The following is a 9840-nucleotide window of genomic DNA, read 5'->3' on the forward strand; positions in this document are numbered from 1 at the left end:
TCTGCTGTCGGTAACCGTCCTGTTAACAACAAAGCCACTGCTTCGATACGTTTAGTTTCTGGAATTAAAGTTTTAATCTCTCCATTTTTAAATTTAATTTCTGCCTCTAAGTTCTCAAATAGATCTCTCCTTAACAGGATTTGAGGAGAATTTGGCACATACAAAAACTGCTGAGTGACCCGTTGCTTTCCTAATTTCATTGTTAAAGATTTAAAGAAGGGTCTAGTTGCTCGTTCACTTGTTGCGCCGACACCACCAATTTCTTCAAAACTCAACTCTCCCTCTAAGGTATTTAAAACTGAAAAGGTGACTCGAGTGTCAATTCAAATTCAATTTTCTGTTCTCCCAGTTTAGCTGTAACCAGAGGTTGTGCTGGGAGACTCCCCTCCGGTCCCCGTCAGATACGTTCACTTAAAAAGAACAAATCTACATATGGCACTTTATTCCATTTACTCTCTCTCCTACAAAACAACAGTAACTGCAATATAGTATTGTAACTCAAAGTTCTGTTTGTTTACCATTTTTCCTGCAATTCACCCCAATGTGCCAATAAACGTCCCAACGGTGATGTTTTTGGTAACTTTTCATCAGCAGTTCTATTTCCTGCACTCTTATTCTTAAACAATTTTGCTAATGCCATTATACTTATATACATTCAAATACCAAATACCAAAGAAACGCAAATGACAATTGTCCCAAATAATACACAAAGTCCAACCCAGCAATATGACTTACAGGCAGACGCCTAGGCTTCCGCTGCAGACGGGTACCCTCCAAGCCCCAACCCTGCGAAGCTTTCGCCGCGCCTCACGGGCGGGCTTTCCAAACCAATTCCAAAGAAGCAGCGCCTTACCTTTTTTCCAGGGAACGCTGCGAGGAGCTTTGCGAGTCGAGGGTGATGGTTCTCCCCGAGAATACCTCGGTGCCGGCCGGAGTTCGATCGACACTCGATCTCGTCCAGTCTCACTCGCAAGGTCCCATCTGGGTCGCCGAAACCGCTACCGAAATCCGGAATAAAACTCCTTAACACCAACGTGAAGTTAAGAAGCAGGCACTTTGTTTATCGCAGCGCTGGGGACACGGGGGATCGCTCCTCCAAAGGCGTGTCCCGCTTAGTATCAAAATCCATCGGTTTTTACAGACTTTTCTTGTCAGGTCATTGTTACCTAAGCTCCTTCCGTAAAAATGCATACTCTGCTCGTTCTTAAATTTAACCTTTATAATGATCGGTCCTTTGATTATATAACCTTATCAATATTCTTATTTAAAAACAATCATTGGTCAGTTACACTTAGCTCTGCTGACTGGAACCTTCGATACTCAAATCGAGATGGGAAGGGTAAGGGGGTTTCCAAGCAGCAAACTGGTGTCCACGACGGTTTCCTTAGTTTCCTGAAACAGAACGTAGAAAAACCAGTAACTTCCTGGTGAGGTTTCTAGGGTTAGCTATTTCAAACTTTAACAATATTAAGGTTCCTAGAGTCACGCGAACACAGTTCCTAAAGTTTCTATGGCTACGTTTCAAACTTAACGATCCTATACGTTATGCTTCACAATTTTACTTCTTAATCAAACCTAACTCTTCTATGGGATTAAATTTTGATTTCTTTACCAGAATATTTGCAACAGCTGGAGCCCAGCAGGAATGGGGTGGGGGCACGGCCCGACCCCCCCCCCCAGCGCCTCACCTCCTCCTCCCCTGGGCTCCCTCACGGCCCCTCGCCTCGTGCAAAGGGAGCGCAAACGCAGCCCGGAGGGCAAAGGGGACGGGCGGCCAGCGTTTATTCAGTCAGTCGCGTGCCTATCGAGTCCTGCCAGCGAGTCTGCTCCGGGTCTCGGGGCGCCCCCCGGCGCTCCCTCTGCCCCTCGGACACCTCTGATAGCCTATTTCCATACGTTCTGTATGGCACGTCTAAATATTGGGATGGTTTTAATATTTTGTACCAGCTGTGGAAACTGGTTTGCTGCTAGGTGACTGCAAAAGTGAGATTTGGTAAATAATTATTAGAAATCTTATACTAACACTACGATTGAAACAATAGACAAAAGTATAGCCAAGCAATTAACTAGCAGAGGTAGGTACTCCTAAGTTTTGCAGTTCTTTGCTCTTATGACTACATGTTCCTGTACGCTAGATGAGAACAATGCTGAAACTGACCACATGTGATTGAAACTGCGTTAAGCTTCAAGATCAAAGAACAAGGACAAGAATAAAGACTTCAGGGACAGCCACCAAGAACTTCAGATGGGTCGCTGGTTGCAAAAGCAGCCCTTCGTCTCAAATGGATCCTTCATTGCGCGTGATCGGATGTAGGCAGTACTACGATAATCGGTTGCCATCGTTTTTACGTATATGTATACTAATCTGATTAACATGCAATTAGTTATTCTGTGTAACCTGTTTGTGCCATGCACGCTAGGTGCAACTATCCCCCGTGCATCCAGCGCTGCAATGAAGAATGCCTGCTTTCTAAAACTCCAAAACGAGTCTTAGGGAGTTTCTTCGACCGGCTTTTCAGTATCAGGGGTACAAGGGAGGAAAAGAAAAAAAAAAAAAAAGGCAGCGGTGTGGGAAAGAGAGGGGACCAGGGGAGGGGCAGGGAGGGACCAGAACGCGGAAGAGGGGAGACAGGGCCCCGAGGGCCCGGGGCTCACCACAGCTCTTGTTCTTGGCACCGCCAGGAGAATTTGCCAGTTCAGACGCTTCTTTCTGCTCCTCTCCCGCTGCCCTCCTCTTCTGTAACTCCGGCGGCGCGGCCGTCCTCCCCCTAGGAGAACACGTGTCTCATAGGTCTTGCAGGACGAGGCCTCCTAGGCACGGAGCCTCGCTCGCTCGCACGCTACGTGGCCGTACCGCACCGTCGGTGCTGGGTACGGACCCTGCGGTGCACCTCGGCGGTCTGACCTGCTGCGGACTACGAAGAGGGATCCTTCCACACGCGGAGAGGCAGGCTCTCTCTTGCCTGCAGTGGGGGGCAGCTGCTGGCCGGCCAGCCTTCCATTTCTTCTTCTCTACCTTTCTCCGGCCTCTCCAGCTTCAGCCGCAGCAGCGCCTGCCCGCAGCCGGTCAGCGCCCCGCCTGTCCCTTTGTGCTCCCGCGCCGCGAGGAGAGGGAGGCCAGGCAGAGAGCCCGTGCAAGCTTTCCTTGCCGGCGGCGGTTCGTCACCGGGAGGAAGCAAGGAGCGCGGCGGCGCCTCCCGCCGGTGCCGCACTGCCGCTACCGTCGGACGGCACGTGCAGGACAGCGGCAGCCCCGCGCCCTCGCAGCCTCCGAGCTGCAGTACCGAACATTGGCCGCGAGGTGGCAGCGGCGAGCGCTTGGCACAAGGCGCCAGCACGCATGGGCGGCGGCCCAGCTGCAGTACCGAAGTCTGTTCAATAGGTGGCGGAAGAGAGCGCTGGCGAAACGCGCCGCCACCGCGCATGCGCGGCTCCGAGCTGCCGCACCGCGTTTTGGTAGCTAGGCAACAGCAGGAGGGCGGCAAAAGGCGCCATCGCGCATGCGCGGCTCCCGAACGCCAGGGCCGCGTTTCGGTTGCCAGGCGACAGCAGGAGCGCCGTAAACCGCGCCGCCGCGCATGCGCGGTTGCCGAGGCGCCGCGCCGCGCTTCGGTTGCCGGGCAACAGTGGCCAGTGTCGCAAACGCGCCAACGCACATGCGCGGTTGCCGAGCTGCCGTAACACCTTTTGGTTGCTAGGCAACAGGAGGAGGCCGTAAACCGCGCCGCCGCGCATGCGCGATTGCGGAGGCGTCGTGTCGCGCTTTGGTTGCCAGGCAACAGCAGCGAGCGCGGTAGACGGGCAGCGGCGCACGCGCCGTTGCCGAGCAGCCGTAACGGGTTTTGGTTGCTAGGCAACAGCGGGAGCGCCGTAAAGCGCGCCGCCGCGCACGCGCCCTTGCCGATGCGCCGTGTCGTGCTTCGGTTGCCCGGCAACAGCGGCGAGCGCCCTCAACGCGCCGCCGCGCATGCGCAGCTGTCGAGCTGCTGTACCGCGTCTCGGTTGCCCGGCCACAGCTGGATTCCCACCGACACACGCCACCGCGCATGCGCCCCTCCCCAACGCCAGTTCCCACCTTCGGTCACCGGGCAGCAGCATCCGCATCCCCGTAACGATCCTCTTCTGAGCAGCAGCTGGATGAGGGATGACTGACAGCTCAGCCCAGCAGAGACCAGCCACAGGCGGCAACTACTTACTGGGGGCACAGGGCTTACATTGCCCTGCCCTTTCCCCACTCGCAGCCCGGGCCGTCATCTTCATCGCCTCCGTTCCAAAAAGCACCCGAGTGCCTGGAGCGTTTACAGCAGTCAAGTGCAAACAACAGACAACTCGGGTGGTCGCTTCTGTCCCTGCCCCCCCACCCCATTATCTAGAGAGGAGAAGCAGCACAGGGACCTGCAAACGGCGGGGGGGGAGGGGGGGGGTTGGTCCCCTGGAGCAAGCCCCAGGGACTGCTGTATCCCTCTGCATGTGGCATCAGGGTTGCGGGAGTGAAAGCAGCCAGTCAACAGCTGCTGGCGAGAGATTTAAAAAAAAAAACCCAAACATAACACCTGGTTCAGGTGACAGCCTGAAGGCAGGCCACAAGAGACCCAAAGCTGCTTTCTGCCAGAGGGGCAGCTCTGTCCAGCAGGAAACGCCGCGTCCCAGCGCACCAGAGGCGAGCGGCCCACCTGCAAGCGAGCGATACCCTGGCGACCCTGGGGCTCAGTTGGGGTGGGCGCACCTTTCCTCACCTCTGTGCTATCGGAACTCCGCTCTCCTAATCCTGCACGCACGCAAGGCTTCTTGTGCGGGGCTTGTCTCTGATCGAAGAGACGCTGCACGGTGTTACTTACCGCCCCGCCCTCCGGCGTGCAAAGTAATCAGACGTGAAGCAGGGAAAGCAAAGAGGCCTGTCGGGATATTAGTAGTCCTCAGCAGATGACCGTAGAGCCCTCGAGGTTCCGTCTTTGCTCCCTACAGGAGCGTGGCTCCGCACTCCTTGCCGCTCCCGCCAGCAAGCGTCACAATTGCCCTTTGCTGCCTGCAACACGCAGTACCTGCGCGGCCCCAGTACTACTGCCGCTTACAGCGCGAGAGGCGCTCGCTATAAAGCGGCAATGAAGAACAAGGACGGCCCGTCAGGATGGCAGGAGGAACACAGAGAGCCTCCAGCATTAGCCAGGCAGGGCTTGCAACTCACCTCGTGTCGTGGTTTAACGCCAGCCAGCAACAAAGCCCCACGCGACCGCTCACTCGCTCCCCCGCCCCCAGTGGGACGGGGAGACAATCGGAAGGGCGAAAGGGAGAAAACTCGTGGCTTGAAACGAAAACAGTTTAATCCTTTAAAAGAAACAACAACAACTTGTAAGGAAAAGAAGAAAAAAAAATGACAGAGAATGGGGTGCAGGCAGCATGCCAGGGGTCTGGAGCCTGACGGATGATGGGGGTGGGGGGGGTGGGGGGTGGGTGGAGTACGGAAGAGGGAAAGGAAGCCGGGGCGGGGGACAGGAGATAGAAGAGCAGGGGATGCGGGGGGAAACAACTCGCGTGGGTTAAAAACTTGAATGGGTGAAGGGGGCGGGCTGAAGCAGCGGGGAGCATATATGGGGGAGAAACACACGCCGGGGAGAGGGTAGGTGAGGGTACAGAGGTGCATGGGGGGACATGGGTGGGGATGACCTACCCCAGGGAGTCCACCCAGGATGATCCACAGCAGGTAACTCACCTGGGATAACCCGCAACAGAGCATCCACACCAGATCATCCACGCTGGGAGGACCCCCAGCAACGCCCCTCAAACTGCTTGTGCTTCATCCCCAATCTTCCCCTAACGGGGGAGTTTTTTGCTTTTTCAAAATACTCCGTTTGGGGTGTGTTTCAGTGCTTTCCCACAACATAAAAAGGGGTGATCTTTTGGTTGTGGGTTTGTGCATGAAAATGGGGTGGGTTTTTTGCTTTCCAGCTGCACAAATCCAGGCGCATTTGGCTTTCCCAGGAGTCCCAAAGTCGTTTGGTTTTTTCCGTTGCAGTCCCAGAATCAGAGGGTTTGGGGTTGTCCTGGTTTCGGCTGGAATAAAGTTCATTTTCTTCTGAGTAGCTGGTACAGGGCCATTTTGGATTTAGGATGAGAATAATGTTGACAACACACCGATGCTGTAGTTGTTGCTAAGCAGTGTTTATACTAAGTCAAGGGCCTTCCAGCTTCTCATACCGCCCTGCCAGCAGAGGCTGGGGGTGCACAAGAAGAGTCGCTGAGCTAAAGGAGGATTCCAGGTAAACAGGTCAGCTCGAAATACACCACCTCCTTTAAAAGTTAAGAGCTATTTGAACACTTAAAATCAGCATTTAGGCTAATCGATACCATTTTGAACACCTTCTTAGCATACAAGTAAACACTCTTGCCGGTGCTGGAAAACGTCTCCTCCCTTCCTTACAGCACTGCTGCAGGGAGATAACCCTGGGAGGCTGCGGGACGAGGTCGTACGCAATCAGAATCTATGCTTACGGATCCACCCCAACAGCTACAGCCCTTGCGCTCCTGCTGCTGCCGCTTTGCATCTTGCTTGTTTGGTGAATAAAGCTGAAAGTGAAGTGGAAAACTCCAAAGAGCAAAATGAAAAATAAAGAATAAATCTCAATAATTCACTCTACACTAAAAAGGTGTGCCCATGTTTATATACGTCCAATAAAAATACTTATACTGTAAAAGTATTTGATTTTTCCTTTTCCATTACCTTAACTTGCACAGCTCTGAATTCATACCATTAAATTATCTCTCTCCAAAGTACACAGTTATAACGTGACTAGGGGTTTTTGTGCGTTTTACAGAACGCGGAGGGACACCTGGCCAGCTGAGCTGCCCAAGAGAGGTGCTACTGAACTGCCAGGGAAACACACCATTGAAAGCCAGGCAGAAAGAAAGTACTTCAGAGCACTCCGTCAAAACATCAGGAAAAAATCCCCATAACATTCAGTTGCCTCTCTTTTTAAACATTTAGAAAAATACCTAACTGCTTACATACACCTAACATCATATACTACAGCTATTTGGCAGTTACAGTTTAAACAATGCAAGTCAATTTGTAAAATCCCCAGTGCTGCAATACCTCAGACTACCAAAAAGGACTGGCGGATTCCCTAATGCTTTTGGCAGTACCGAAGCATGCAGAGCAACACGTTTTCATGTGATCTCGACTGTTACAACTGAGAAACCAAAGACCAGTGATGCCATCAACTTTAGGAAGATGGGCTGCGCTTGGGTCTTTGGAAGGAAATTGACTTTTTTCTTTTTTTTTTCTTTTTTTAAAGAGAGTGAAAAGTCTCGTTACTGATGACTTCTACTGTCAAGTCAATCACCTCTGAAGATCCACTCTGATGGGAAGTTCACAAAACAAAATTTCTTTGAGAGAGAAAGACTTCCATTTTGGAAAATCTCTTTCCAACTGAAGTCAAAATTACACACTGTAGGTTAAAGGAAAAAATACATTACTGAAGCAGTAACTCATCAAAAACACCTCAGGACTCACTGTCACTAGTTACAAGGCTGCTAATGCTTCCTGGGAAAGCCTGGACAACGCACAGATGCGACGCCCGTTTGTCCTGTTTTGTCCACGTCTCTTCTTTGACCTTGACTGCTTTTAGTACAGATGCTAATGATCTCCGTTAACGTTTTTGAGTACTACTATAAGATATTTAAAAAAAAAAAAATCATTGACTGTAAAAGCATAAAGCTTTTATCGTGAAAACAAAGTCTGTTTCTTCTGAACAGCTGAACTCTTACGAACAGTTTCTTCCCTCTTTTAGTACAAAATTATTTTCACAGTATCATTTACTAGCAAGCACACAGCAACAGAAGATTATGCTTTCAGGAAGAGAAAATAAACTGAGGGAAGTAAACTTTGTATAGGTGTAACGTGCTCCGGAACAGAACGTACTTTTAGTATTTGTGTTAAAATATTTCATGTAAAAAAAAGTAGAAGGAGAGTTGGCACACTCTCAACGTTAAAGTCCATACCGCAAGTACCTTTGGAAAAATGCAGACACACATCGTAGGCGTACCTTGTACTTGCAGGCCACTACGGAATCTTTCCATCTGTCTCCTACCGTCACGGCAGAAGAAAGGGCAACCAGGGCGAAACGGTGCCAGCTGACATCCAGCTGAGAGAAGAAAAAAAAACATTAGCACAAAGCTGGGTAGGAATCCAAAGCTGCCTTTTTTTTTTTTTGTGAAGGTTGGCGAAGACAGTACGACTGAGCGGAGGAAAAAGTATTTTTGCGTCACCTTCGGTACAGTTGTTGACACAGGCCACTAGAGCTTTTGCATTTTTTCAGACAACCGTGCCTTTTTTGTTTTTCCCTTTCTTTTTTGACTCATTGGCAACTTTACTTTCACTAGAACTCACTTTCCTAGATACACGCAGGTGACAGACATAGAGACCTACATACATTTTCTCAAGCCTTAGTATAGCCGAGGCTTCATCACCCTATACGTCGCAAGTTGAGTAGTTTTGCTAAAGAGCACAGCAACACATCTGTCCTTGCGAACTGCCTCGTTGCAAAAAAGGAATCATTTTTTTCCAGGCCGTTGCTCCAAACGGTCAAGATCTTTTAAAACCGCAGTTGTGCCACCAAACCCGCTCAGGGTCCCTCCTAGCTTTTGACCGCCCTGAGATTTAACAGGCACACGCTCCATTCCATCTTCCAACAGCAAAAATACGTTAACGGTCTCGGACCCAGAGCGCAACCCTACGGATGTCCACGCACACAGCCTGCCGTTTTGATGAGGAGCCACCGAGCAGCCCTGCGAGCACAGCTGCACGCGCCAGATCGGTTTCCCCTACGCCGCGAGTTACCGGTTTCCGTGAACGTAGTTTCTGACGCTTTAAACCGAAAACCGTATCTCGACGCTTCGCCACAGCAGAAACGACCCATCGCTAGACCGCTACAAAAACGCAGTAACGCCAATTGCAAACCCACAGCAGCGACAGCTCCAGAAATATTTAGACCAGGAACAAGGGAGAAAAATAAAACAGCTTCATCTCACGCACAGGGGAGCGGCAGGCAGACAAAAGGGTCGGCATTCTGAGCCCGTACAGAAAACGGGCATTCTCCTTCCGTTCCTCGGCCCGTCCGTGAAGGTCTAAATACCGCAACACTACCACGGCAACGTCGAGAGTAGGGCACAGCAGCCCTGCCACTGGACTTGCCACTGACCCATGCTACTTACGTAGCAGGACGCGTACGCAGAGGGACACGTTTTGCCACACAGAGCCCTGAACTTCCTGAAAATTTACGTTTACCAAAAAAAGCCATTTGGAACATATTGCCAAACAACGTTCAGCAAGAAAGCTTTGATGCCTTTGACGCGCGCAAGTTTTTGGTCACTTGCTATTTGCTTCCTGTTGCTGCTGCTGTTCTTCCTTCAGAAATTCTACTCGTCGCCAAGTTATTCACTACTGGTTCAAGCATTTGCCTTCCTGGTATTACCAGCACATTCACAGAGGCAAGTAACTTAATTGCTCTTCTACAATTATCCAAACGACAATTACAGCCACGAAAGAGAAGGAGAGCTCAGGCAGCACAAGAGCTCTGCAGGCTGGCACCAGTCAATATTGCACTCTCTAAAATCAAACAACAACAAAACAAAACCGTGACCCTGTAGCCGCCTTTTTTTTTTTTCTCTTTCTTCTTCTTTCAGAGCTCATCCCTGCCTCAGCATTTTGTCTTGTCAGAGCATGAAGCGCAGGTGATCCGTACGTACCCTGACGACTTCTGCGTGTGATGAATGCCTGTTCCGAAATAGTCCAGATCTGCAAGACTGGTGTCATTTATATGGTTTTAATCATCATAACTCAAA

The 9840-nt window shown here is 50.8% G+C and overlaps 1 long non-coding RNA gene across 1 annotated transcript; it reads right to left on the bottom strand.

The window, feature by feature from the left end:
* Positions 1-6143: 6143 nt before the first annotated feature.
* LOC138684255 (uncharacterized) lies at positions 6144-8202 on the bottom strand. The gene is made up of 2 exons (XR_011323598.1): positions 8043-8202; positions 6144-6564 (listed from the first exon to the last, which is right to left on the bottom strand). It is a non-coding gene; the product is annotated as an uncharacterized lncRNA (long non-coding RNA).
* Positions 8203-9840: the final 1638 nt, after the last annotated feature.

The sequence above is a fragment of the Haliaeetus albicilla genome, unplaced genomic scaffold, assembly GCF_947461875.1.
Source record: "Haliaeetus albicilla unplaced genomic scaffold, bHalAlb1.1 scaffold_84, whole genome shotgun sequence".
NCBI lineage: Eukaryota > Metazoa > Chordata > Aves > Accipitriformes > Accipitridae > Haliaeetus > Haliaeetus albicilla.